The sequence below is a fragment of the Genypterus blacodes genome, unplaced genomic scaffold (assembly GCF_046128005.1).
Source record: "Genypterus blacodes isolate CSIRO-AG114 ecotype Tasmania unplaced genomic scaffold, CSIRO-AGI_Gbla_v1 ptg000052l_1, whole genome shotgun sequence".
NCBI lineage: Eukaryota > Metazoa > Chordata > Actinopteri > Ophidiiformes > Ophidiidae > Genypterus > Genypterus blacodes.
The window spans coordinates 5,773,105-5,787,191 of NW_027466864.1; positions in this window are offsets into that span (position 1 = coordinate 5,773,105).

Consider the following 14,087-nt stretch of genomic DNA (forward strand, 5'->3'; position numbering starts at 1 on the left):
TAGCATAAGGAACGAAGATAAGGAAAGATCTCGTACAGAATAAATGTTTTTATTACATGAGATTAAGTACAAATCGTAACATTTAATCCCAGTTATAACTAAACAGGACAGTTCCACACACACACACACACACACACACACACGCACGCACACACACACACACACACACACACACACACACACACACGCTAAGCCATCCTGCCTAACTGTGGTCTACCTAGTTAAAGTTGATGAGTGATGAGGGGAAGCAAGCAGAACAAAAAACAACAGCAAACAAAAGAAAACTAGTCGGCCCGAGGGCAAACCCAAGATCTTTTTGCTCGCTACTAGCACACATGCCAGGGTGGATTGGACAGGAAAAAAAATAAAGGAACAAATGAAAACAACAAAAATTGTTCAAAGGCAAGAGCTGCTAATAGACCACTGATGCTCTGCAGGGGAACAAATATTAACACACAAATATTAAAGTACACACCTATTAGCCCAATTTTAAACTACATGACCTTTTTCGTTGATTAACCTCAAAATCGACTACCAGCCACCTTCAACCCATTGGCAAAGCACACAAAACAATCAAAGGTCTCAAATACACGAAAAGCGACTGAAGGGGTGATTTGCGATTGGTGAGAGAGAGCAGTGCACAGAGCTCTCAATATTTATGCCTATGAATGAAGAGATATTTAGGTGTTCTTTCAGTTCATTTTAATAGTCCAATTGAAGCAGTTTAATGTGATGAAATATGCTCAAAAGTCCTGGCGTGGATCATCAAGGCCTCCCAGTTGCGCAAAATTTAACGTTTTTTTTACAGATCTGGATTGTGCAAACAGTATATTTTTTCACAAAATTGGAAATGAGACATGTAGAAAGAAGTAATTTTTATTATTTATCTATTTATCTATTTTTATTTTTACGGCCCTAGGCTGTGATACTTGGTTTAATTCTGGCAACTTTCTACACAGCAACATGTCTTTTAAAGGCGGGTTGTAGGCTTCAGACAGTTTGTCAGAATTCCTCCACAACTTGTGGATGTCTTGAGTGGAGAAATTCCCAATCAGTATTTTCAGTGAGAGAATTCTGCTGATAATTCAGGTAAAGTTAGAGTAGATTACACACATTTAGGTGCAAGGTTAGACTGGCGTACATAACCTGATGTGCTTACATGGACTGATATGCATATAATGTATATATATACACACACGTCAATCCCATCATACACATAGACACAAACACAAACATAGATGGATTGTGTTAGTAAGATGTGGAACAAGTATTTGAGTGACCTTGGTGAGTGGAGTCATGTTCCTGCCATACTTACAGAATGTAGGTTAATGTGTACATTTTGTTTTGTTTTGTAAATAAGAAAGGACCATGATCATTTAAATCACATACAAATCATTGGGACATCTGTCAGATCGCACTTGGTTTGCAGAAAAGTTTGCTCTAATATCTTTGTTTACATTGAGATCATGTTCTCTTTGAGATTTGTAATTAAAATATGCAATTCTTGGCCTTAGAATCAAGTAACAAAAGCCACAAGTAGTGTATTGCTGAAAGTCACACATTATGTTTAAAGTTCAAAGCATTTTGTTTTGCAAATGAGAAAGGACCAGATGCCGCGATCGTTTACATCACATACAAAGCAGGCCTTTAATTTACTGCTTTCATTTATTCAATGTAGACATGTATTTGTTTTGACTGTTCAAGCACTTACTTACAGTTTTCAGTTCATTTTATGTTATTTTCATTTCAGAAATATATTCATTACATTACACTACTAGAAGATTTGATCCCAATGTGATTGAGACCACCTCCTCAATTGGTTCGGCAGTTACACTTCTTGTAGCCAACCAGAAGCAAATAGTTTTAATTCAACTCTTCAGCCACTCCTCTTAGCTCCTTTGTGTGTCCGCATGGCAATGAACTGGACTGATGCTCACCTGCAGAGGAAACACACTGACCTGACAATGATAGAGAGTTGGATGATGGAACCTGTGCATTCCCAAAACACTTACACCTGATACTTATTTGACCTGCTTGCTTAGCTCATTCTCTCTGTAGAGACCGATCATTTTGAACTTAGCAATTACGGGATAAAGGACAGAATGTGTGGATACATTATGTATTATTATAATTAAAATAAGTAAGGATAAAAACTATTCATATTTTGCAGACATAGGCTGTACTTGCATTTTACTAAAATAAGGTTGACACCATAGCATACAAACACAAGGATGATCACACATCACCACAAAACAGGACAGTGAAGCTAACAGACAACAAGGAAACACATATACAGACAGCACCTGCACTATATACTAACATAAATATGACAACACCGTGAACAGACATGAAGCTGACAACACAGCAAGAAAGGGCTGGATGAAAACCCACAGACAACAGAGCAACACACAACATAAACCCTGATGAGGTGTTTGGACTGTTTGCTCATGAGCCAGGCTCTTAGCTATGTGGATAATGAACGGTAGGTGGCGCTGTTTCATCAGTGTTAAAGTGTGTTGCTCCATTCCTGAGAGGCTCTGACATAGAATGCAGACTGGCTGCAGCTGCTGTGTCTTCTTAGTATTTGACAGTCGTCTCTAGCGGCGGCTCTAGTAGTTTGGCTGCATCTTACTGTAATAAAAGTGTTGATAGGTGGAGGGGCCATACCATTTGAATTCTTCAGAACATGGCACAGACTGCTGTATGTAACTCTGTTACCTCAGCTCAGTAGATCCTGCAGTGATTCTTATCCAGGATCTCTATTGAATCTTGAATCTTGAATCTTTATTGTTTGTTTTTACAGAGAGGCAAGGACTCATGATGCGAATAGCAACATGTTAAGCTTACCTGTCATAGGAAACTATGCTGTATTGGATACGAAACAAAACAGAATAATCGTCACACTACAGGTTTACTATGTGGACACATCCTGCTGCAGCCCTGTTCGTTTTTGCTGCACATTTTCATTCTGTCTTTGACAGAGAGATAAGATGAGAAATGACTGCAAAAGTTTGGATTTTGCAGATGTCAACACATTTTACAGGCACCATTCACAGACCACATGGGACTTTTCTACATTGCTAATATGCAGCATAATATGGGACCTTTATCTTTGCCAATTATGATTTGTCTAAAATCACCAAACATAAAAATGTCTGTTTAAAGAGATGGATAGATAGATGGATGGATGGATGGATTGATGGATGGATGCATAGATGGATGGATAGATAGATAGATAGATAGATAGATAGATAGATAGATAGATAGATAGATAGATAGATAGATAGATAGATAGATAGATAGATAGATAGATAGATAGATAGATAGATAGACCAGACCAGACCAGAGATGGTCTCTCTCTCTCTCTCTCTCTCTCTCTCTCTCTCTCTCTCTCAAAATCAGCCCTGGCACTGAGAGGAAGCCAATGTAGTGGCGGTAGAACTGACGTGATGTGCTCAAATCTACAAGTTTTACTCAAGATTCTTGATGCAGTGTTTGAAACAAGCTGCAGTTTTCAGAGCAGAGGAGCTCAAGCCAAAATCACACTTCTTATAGACACTACTGCTGGGTTGTGTGGCTGTTGGGGTTGGTGGGTGTTTTGGTGGGATTTCACCCTATTTCCATTTTCCCCTTTTCTTCTCTGAAAGGTTGCATATATATGTAGAATGTATTGAAGGTATAAAAAAGAAGGTAAAAAGAGATGCATACATATACTACATTTTAATGTGAAAACTGGAATTATGTCACAGAATGTGAGCAGATTGCTGTTTTACATGCCTATATATGAAATCAGTGCTTATCCTCCGTTTAAGAAGCTGGATTTGGAAGCCAGAGTATGATGGTAAACATCAGATCATCTTCACATGCTCCAGCTATATGTTATTCTCAAATTCAAAGTAGATCCAATTCATTTAATTATTTGATGTGCTACAAACTAATTTCTCTGTACCACATGACCTCTGCTTCTCTAACTAAAAAAATAAACATTGAACCTGAACAGTGGGAAGACAATCAGCAGCAAACTTCAAAGAATCAGATGTTTTACATTCAAAGCTATTCAAATATATCATTCCAATCCAGCTGACTGCACAAAGTCAACCAGTGCTCAGGGGTTACAGCACAAAAGTAAAACCATTATTGATCCCAGTGACAATAAATTAAGGGATTGTGGTAATTGATTTCAAGCTGACTTTTTTTAGTTTTTAGTTTAAATTAGTGTCACAGGTGTTGTCAATCCCTTAATCAGTTATTCAGCCTATTTAAGTAAAGAGAATGACCCTTTGCTGTTTGGTATCATTGTGTGCACAATGCTGAATAAGAGAGTAAGAATGCGTTTTTATAAATGAAAAAAATAATAATATTACATATGAACATTGATATAGAATTTTAATCATCCAATGTAAATGAGTGACAGATAAATCCCAGCCAAAATGTTTTATAGGCAGTGAAAGACCATAACCAAGAACAGACAAGTCCAAACAACCTTAGAGGGTTATCAATAAGCTTAGACCTACTGTGAGTGTTAAACCTGTTAGTTAAAGATTGATGTTGATAAAATCCCTCCAATGATGATATCCCTGGAAGATGCAGCTGTTACTGTGGAGTCAGCTGTAAAGAAGTGGGTCCACAAGCAATCCAGGCGACCACACATCAAACCATATGGAGGAGACTGTGACAGTCAAGAAGAGTTTGTCTTATAGAAAAACATCCTGAAGATGAATTCTCCAAATTTTAAAAGAGAACACGATAAATCAAATGTCTAATCTATGCTGTATTATTTCACTTTTTATTCTCTTTATGATTTATAATTAATAATTTCGATCATTAGTTATGGTGTTTGTGTACACACAAAAGAAAATAGGAAATTTCACAAAGTGCCCCCAAATGTTTTTCAAATGTCCCCATCTAATCTGGGAGGACAAACACTGACCCATTTAAAACTGATTTGTTGAAAAGATCTCTTTGATTTCCTCCCTTGAGTGTGTAAAGGGTTTGATATTTCTGTAATGCAATACGAAACCACAGGATGACCTTTACATCACTCCTCATTTGCCTGTGAAAGCACAACCTTCCACAGAATGACCTCAACGTCATTGTATATTTACCACGACTATTAGCAGACATTAGCATTAAATTTACTTACATTTATTCATGCTTGCTAACCTTTGAGCAGGTTAAACGCTGAGCACTACTAAAGATAGAGCAGCTGGCTTTTAAAAATACTTTCCTTTAATGATTTGGGAGAAGTAAAGAGATGAATGAAACATAAGTGCAGAAACAGAAACCCAGTCAAACATGGGAGTATTCTGTTTTTTCCCCAGAATGCCTTTCAACAAGAACAGAAACAGCTGTTTTAACTAAAGCTACAAGTAAACGAATGTTTCCAATCATTATGACTGTGGCCCAAAGGTGGGGTTTACTTGACATATGGACTGACAGCGATTGGATATTGTCAGATACTTGCAACTCTGTGTGGACCTCAGTGTCAGTCCACATTGGCAACAAAAGCACTACCAAACGGAGCACCAGTGCCCCTTCAGGACCCCGAGCCTTATCTGGGCATAATCATGGATGAGATTTTAGCGACCTCATCGCTGATTACTACAGCAACTTCAGGATGAGAGCGTGTCAGCAGTGAGGAGCATTGATATCAGGCTGGCACAGGATTGAGATAGGAATTATCAAAGGGTGCTGATGGGTGATGTAGATTTCAGGAACATCACTGAAGATGTGTCCAGAAGCCTAAGTAGATGTATTTGCAAAGCTAATATCAGTGACCACATCAAAGCAAAAACAATATCTACGTCTTAGCATCACAAAAACAAAGCTAGGATCAGAGACCTTGTGTCTAACCAGGATTTAGAGAAATGTAGAATTGTCGAAATTGCAATGCTCCCCTCACAGGTTTACCAAATAAGACCATTTGACAGCTTCAACTTATTCAGAATGCTGCTGTTCGACCCACATTACTCCACCTCTCAGGTCTTTATACTGTCTTCCAGCTAGATACAGAGTTTACTTTTTCTTATTGTCTTTAGTCACTTAATGGGCTTGGCCCTAAATACATTTCAGAAATTCCAGAAGTTTCATGTGTATGAGCCCAATATGCCTTAGATCTGCAGGAGCTGGTCAGTTAGTGGTGCCCAGAGTTAAAAAACAAAGAAACAAAAAACATGGTGAAATGGTGTTCAGCTATTATGCTGCCCACTACTGGAACAAGCTTCAATGGAGATCAGATCTGTCCAAACTGTAACTGGCTTTTTAGATAGCTGGCTAGATATGGATAGATAGATAGAAAGATCGATAGATAGATAGATATGGATAGAAGCTTAGAACTGCTCTGTTCACCTCTGCCTTCATGTAATCTTTATTCTTGCACCGTCATACTACTATCTTTTTTTTAGCTTTTATTTTCTATGTTGGTTAAGACGCTTCTTTGATCTTCTGTGCAGCACATTGAATGACCTCTGTGTCTGATAATGTGCTATACAAATAAATTTGCCTTGCCTTGCCCTGCCTTGGACTGCACAGCCAAATCCAGCTCTAACTATATCATCAAGTTCACTGATGAGACAACCATGATGGGACTCATCAGTAATGAAAAAACACCAAAGAAGTGGTCAACTGGTGAAATAGTGCAAGGACAACAATCTTTGCTGAAAATTCGTTAAAACACAAGGGATCTCTGTTCACTAGCGCAAAACTGCAACACCACAAGGACGGCTGTAGGCTCCATTCAGTCACTCTGGCCCTTTTTGCACCATCTGTTCTCATAGTTTGGATAAGTTATCAAGACAACAAGGTCTCATTTGAATGCAAAGTGCTCGCATAATTATTTGTGATCCACCACGTCTGTGTGTTAAGTGTTGATTATAAGATAGAAGCAACAGCACTGAGCACTTCTCACAGCTGTTTGCCTGTCTGTGTGAGTTCCTGAGACTTCAATGTTCAGCTTCTGGATTTTATACACGTGAGTACTTTCCTTTAACAGCATCCAAGACATTGGTCTAATTTTGGTGTTATAAACAAGAACACAAAAACACAAATAAATAATAACAGGAACATTCTATACTCAGGATGAAGTACACAAGTACGAAAGTACAGTACAGTGACTGCTACATTTTAAATTTGTGAATACTTTCAAAAGTTTCCATTCTTCTAAATATGTGACATGGTTTTGATATCACTGTGGTTTTATTATGTTAATGCAATAATTTTTAACATTTTTTTATGATTTCCTTAAGTTTAAACTAAAACACTGCTAACTGACATCTACGTATTTAGAGACAAATTATTAACTTGCGTGGATTTCATGTTTACACAAATAATTCAAAAATGTATACTAGTACATAATCGTTTAATAATATTCTTAGAATCTATGAACTGTTTATTCGATGTAGCCATCTTGGGATGCAAAAGAAACAAACAAAGAAACCTAGTTCTTAATGTTACCACCTGACCTAGGGGAACACTTAACAACCATAACAATACATACAATTAAACACCAAACCACTACGCAAATACTATATACAGCTATATCCCAGAACAGGGTCAAATTCCCCAACAATCACAGGAGCCTGGGTTGTAAAATGGGAGGGGAGCAGAGGACGCTGTGAGCTGTCAGCCAGCCAGATGGAACGTCTCAGAAATCTGCGAGCTGTCTGGATCAGCCAATCAGCTGCGACCAACTCTGCAGACACACCTTCACAGACGCACCTTTCCTACCTTAGGAAAAGCCATTCTACCAATATCAGAAGATGCATTGGCCATCCTCAGCAAACGACTCCGCCCCCAATTTGATATTTACACAATCTTGTATTAAAATACAAACTGGAAAGTGCTACTGAAATATAATTTCCCCTCGGGGATCAAAATAAATTACCTTTGAAATGGCACAAAGTGTCTGTGGATATTGAATGTGATGGCATCCAAGAAGGGAACCATTGAAACATTGCTCAAAAAATGGAACATAACGGAAAAAAAAAGGAGCCTGATTGATATCGGCAGCACTGAGCACATTGTTAGATGAAACCAAATTTGGGCGAGCCTAGCAGTGACTGCACAGTGCTGACCCTGAAACATGGAGGTGGAGGTGTGCTGATATGGGGCTGATTGAGTGCAAGTGATCAAGACCAAGATTTAGTTTGACACTTTCTTGTCATTGTATACCCAAATGATGAATGAAAAGATGAGTCATTGTCTCAAGACGCTTAGCAGGAGAGGACTTTCCAACATAACAATGATCTTAAACACACTGCAAGAAATGGGAGTGTCTTGTTGATTAAGGATACATATGATGCTGCCTTAAAATTCAGTCAAAATAAAGTATCTTAGTAGATATCGATGCAAAATGCTGTCTATGAGAGCCATTATATAACCAAATGTCAAAGTTGGTCAAGTGTCATCTCAGGTGACCTTTTATTAGATCCCTCATTTCCATGTCAAAGCACCAGCTTGCTGTTTAAGAGAAACACCAAACCTGAGTGTTTTTGAGGTTTGTAAATCCTCCAATGTGTCCAGATAAATAAAATATCTGTCCATTAGTTTCCCACATTTCAAGACTTCTTGTTGTGCATTGCTGCTTACATGCATGAATCATTTAATTGAAGTTAGATGTTTAATCTTGTTTGTTCATAACAAAGATCCGTAGTTGACAATCACCTTTAAAATATATTTAGCTTTCGTCTCGAAAAATGAAACTCCAAACAATAGAAAACAAGAGTGAGTGTCTTTCTTCTGAATTTGATAGTTTGATTCTTTTGTCATTGTGTGTATTCTACGATGATTCATGGAGCCTGTATGAACTGGCACCTCAGAGGGGACCTTGACCCATGAGGCTTGACTGGACACAGCCAGAGAGAACATCATAGAGGCACGGCCCTGTGGGCCCACCGCCCACAGGGATAGGTGTGAGAATCAGGTGCTATGCAGACCACCTGGACACAGATTGTTTCTTGCGATGTGGAATGTCACCTGTCTGGCAGAGAAGGAACAGGAGCTGATCTGCGAGATGGGGCAGCACCAACTAGATATAGTTGGGCTCACCTCTACGCACAGCACAGGGGTTGTATTCTCTCTCATCTCTGTCTCTCTTTTCTGGAGTAGCCCAGGGTGAGAGACATACATGTACTACACGTATTCAAGTCACTGGGCTGGAAGGCTCTCCCTGCCAATGCACTGACCAGCAGTCCAGAGTATCCAGCCTTCTAGGAATCCCTGGGTGGCATCCTGGAGGATGAAGCATTATTTGATTGTATGATTGCAAACACCTGTGAGACCAATGAAGGAAAATTGTTTGCAATCCAATGAATTATTCCTTCTAAATCCTTTTGATCCTTCAGATCAGATCAGATAGTACTTAATTTATCCTGAGGGAAATTGTTGAATTACTTTTGTTTCAATTTATTCGAGGGAGAAAACGAAAGAGCCATTTTTTATTGAAACAGTACAAACACTTTCAACCACGTATGTTAGGTTAAAGGTTAAGTTTTTAAATGCATTTTTAACTGCTACTGAACAAAATGTGCAATACTACTACAAAAATGTGTAGGCCTTTGACCTCACATTACAAGGACAGGACAAAAAGTGTCAAAGCATTTTGTTTTGCAAATGAGCACCAACCACATGCCATCATCATTTACATCACATACAAATCATGCTGACCTTTGCCAGATTCATTATTTTCATATTAAAATATGACCTTCACATTTAAAAGCAGCAACCACACCAGGTTTACAGATGTATGTGACTCTAACTTTCAGGGCTGGTACAAAGAGTTCAATTGTTTTGATATCAGCTGGATCCAAAACCTGTGAGTAAACATTCTTTAACAAATGCCAGGAAAAGAGTTATGAATAATAAAGAAAAACAGTCAAAGTGTAGTGTAGTGTAGATTTGAATCATGTTCAAAGTGTCAGTATTGAATGATGAAAATGTCCCTCAGTTAAAGAAGTGTTTCAATTGCATCTTTTCTTGGATGTGATCTTAGATGTGTCGTTGTACATAAAGATGTATCTGTAGAGTCTGGCACTAGAAGCTGTTTTCAAATTATGAATGAAACGTGAATATGAGCAGCACATCAAATTCCATTACATCCTGTCGGTGGTTTTGAATGTGCCGAAAAAAACTCTGTTAATGTATCTGTATTTTACAGTTTCCCTCCTGGAGTATGATCAATACTTTCATTTTTTCTATCTTCTGCCCCGGCATTTTATAAGTTTGTGGTGAGGCATTTTGATATTTTCTTGTGATACTTTGTTACAGCCCTTTTACTAAATAGACTGTACTTAAATAGAAGCCCCACATACATTACATAAGATGATTGCCCAACCATAATATTTTCAATTTTAAATGTTTAGCCTCAGACATGGCTGTAAGTGTTGGTACTGATGCAATAAAAAAAACACAATTTTATGTGAAATAAGTTGAAACTGATCAAAGTAATTCATCCACCATTCTCTAAACAAAGAACAATAGGCAGCACAAAATAGTTGAAATTCAGCAGATGTGGTAATAATTCATTGGATTGTAGTAATACTACACAACAGACTATTATCTTTAGTATCACAGGGGGCCTTCAGCATTCCGCCATTAAATTGAGAAAAGTTCTCCCTGTGCTGTTTCTCATCATTGGCTGTCATTTGTCAATATTTGCAGGTTTTTTTCTTCATTTGATCTTTCCATGGCAGATTTGTTGATGGAGCCCATCTGATCTTTAACTTACATTTTCAGTTTCATTAAAAATTAAATAATCTGAACCCTGGCAGATGTTCCAACCAATCAGGAATCGCCCACTGTATGTCCAAAAAGCTGAATAGATCTGGAACACTGTACAGCTGAGCGTTCTCTACATGCATGGGATGAGGGTGATTGTGGGTCAAAGCTTACATTCATATGCCAACAAGGTGAACATTCACCACAGCACAATCAAACTATTTAGGGCTCCTATATCAGGTTAAGAGCTCTCTAACTTAATATTAAAACCATGTGTAAGAACTAGTCAAGTTGCTGTTGCTCTGTTTGGCATCCCTTTGTCTTTATTGACATGTACATTACACAGCCTGGTTCTCTTTACGGTTTTAGTTCTCTTCTTTTTCTCTGTCTGTTCGTTTCTCCCCCTCTGTATGTAAAAATATAATCCCCATATGTCAACATGTTACAGACATGGAGCCATGTAACAGAACTGTGACAATTTGTCTACACTATCATCACTCTGGTACAAAACACAATTATTCATCAGCAATAACATTGTTATTGAATACCTGTACAGCCCGACTGTACAGGTCACTAGCTGTGCTATGTCACTGTTGCTTTGTCTCCTTATGCCTCTAGTCCACATGTCTGTCACTTTTCCTTGGACTCATGAATATTTCTTTCCATATCCTTTCTTTTTCTTTTCTCCCTCTCTGTGTATAAAACAACATCTGATACCTGCAAGCTCATTGTCATGTCAAATGCTTTTTTCAATAAAAATATTCAACAAAAAAAATGTCAAAACAGGGAATCTTATTTACAGAAAAAGACACAAAAAAACCACAAAAGTCACTCTTCCTTTTTTGTCCTCCTCAGCTGAATGCACAAACAAACCAAAGTTGGACCGACTCCAAGCTGCACCGTAAGATTCAACCGAGGAAACAAGAAAAAGAGAATGATTAAGCGAACACCAGTGCGATCACATTCATTCACGTTACATTTGACACCAGGATGAGTGCAAGATGTCTTAAGAGCTAATATTTCATCAATAATTTATAATGTTTTTTTCTCCATATATATATACCATGAGACAGTACAGTTGTTTATGTTTCTTTATGCACATAGTTCAATGTCAGTTAAGACAGTGTATGGCCTCAATTTTTCGCTAGTTTCAGTTATTATTTCATGGATTGTATGATAACGTAGCAATGAATCGTCAGTTTGATCTGAATTCAATGGGCATCTCATGTTATTTCAATATTAAAATACTGAATGGATGAAAAAGTGATTTTAGTGTTATTAACATTTGTTTTCCTTTGCAACACACTCACTATGGGCATCTACATTTAAGACTTCAAATGTTTTACAATCAAAATTAAGCTGCATTTTAAACCTTGTTATCAGTGTGGATAATATAATTTCCAGAAGATTTGTGCAATATACTATTAATAGTGTTTCAGTTTGTACAATTGGATGTGGAAGATAATAGTTAAAAGCAAATGATTCGAGTTTTGATCTAGAATACAACTTTCCCGGGTTGATACTCTGTCAGGCCACTGTTTACCTTTATTACAACAAATTAAAGTAATGTGACAAAGATTTCCAATTGTTTGGAAACTACTTCTCAAATCTATTTGAATTGATACACATTGTTGTTTTGACATGTAAGTTCTTTCTTCTTAACCAGAACCCTATAACACACACACACACACACACACACACACACACACACACACACACACACACACACACACACACACACACACACACACACACACACACACACACACACACATGTTCATTGATGAGCCATCATTTCTTTAGTCCTGGTCTCTTTGATCACGTGTGGTCATCATGAGGTGAATCTTCCGAAGCTTGGTTTTAACATTCTTTGCAAGTCAAATATACTTTGCATCCATGTCACATCATGGTGGGGTCAATCATGTATTGGCCTATCAGAGACTGACTCCACCTTCTCATCCTGCAGTCCTTCTCCTCATAATCAAATCATCACAGTCCTGCCTCATCTCCAGTTTGTGCTGTGAAGAACAAGAAATGTGTCCCAACTTCATGCCTATGTACCATATGTATGGGCAAACGTTGCATTTGTCACTAAAACATAAATCCAGATGTGTGTGCAAACTTAATTAAGGAAGAAAACATTGTTTTAATTGTACCTTAAAGTTCTTTATGGGCTCTGAAATCTTTAAGCTGAGAAGCAAATGAGCTCCCTGGAGAACTGGTAAGCACCAAGCCCTGCTTATGAAAGGAAATTAATTTCAATAATCATTTTTAGTAGCCCTTCCTGGGATTCTGCAGACTCTAATATCTTTGTTTACATTGATCTTATGTTCTCTTTGCGATTTATAATTACAATTTGCATTTATTGGCCTAAAAACCAAGTATGTTACAAGGCAAAAAGGGGCTACTGAACAACATATTGCTTCATACAATATAGGCCTTTGACCCCACATTATTGTCAAACATTTTGTTCAGCAAAACCTTTTGTTTTGCAAATAAGAAAGGACCAGATGCCATGATCGTTTACATCACATACAAATCATTGGGACATCTACCAGATCGCACTGGGTTGGCAGAAAACTTTTACTCTAATATCTTTCTTTACATTGAGCTCATGTTGTCTTTGTGATTTGTAATTAGAATTTGCAATTTGTGGCCTTAGAATTAAGTAACAAGAACAACAATGTAGTGTATTGCTGTAATTCACACATTATGAGGACAGGATTTAAAGTTCAAAACATTTTGTTTTGCAAATAAGAAAGGACCAGATGCCATGATCGTTTACATCACATACAAAGCATGCCTGTATTTTGATATCCTCCAACTTAAAAGCAGCAATCACACCGGGTGGCTGGAAAGGTTTGCAGAAAGGTTTGCAGACAGGTTTGCAGAAAGGTTTGCAGTTGTGAGAGACTCTAACTTTCAGGGTTGATACAAAGAGTTCAAACAATATCAGCTGGATCTTAAAACTGTGAGTAAACAGACTTTAACATTTGCCAGGAAATTAGTGCGATGGTTAAGAAATGTTGGAGGTTGGAGAATATAAAACACAGCATACAATCAATTGGTAATACAATATGTCATCTTTTGTCATGATGTCACCTCACTAGTTTCCATTGCAGTCCTTCACTGTTCATGTATTTTGTTAGTGTGTGTTCATGTTGTTATAAGTTGTTATTAGACATGTATTTGCATTTATGTACAGTTTTCAGTTGATTTTATATTATTTTAAATTCGGAAAATTGACTGTGACAAGTCAGTATTTATTTTATTTTTCAATTGCTGATTTGTCTGAAATATTCGACTGTGTTCATAGTGATGTATCTATAGAGTTTAGCACTGCAAGCTGTTTTCACATTCCTGGCCTAAAGACT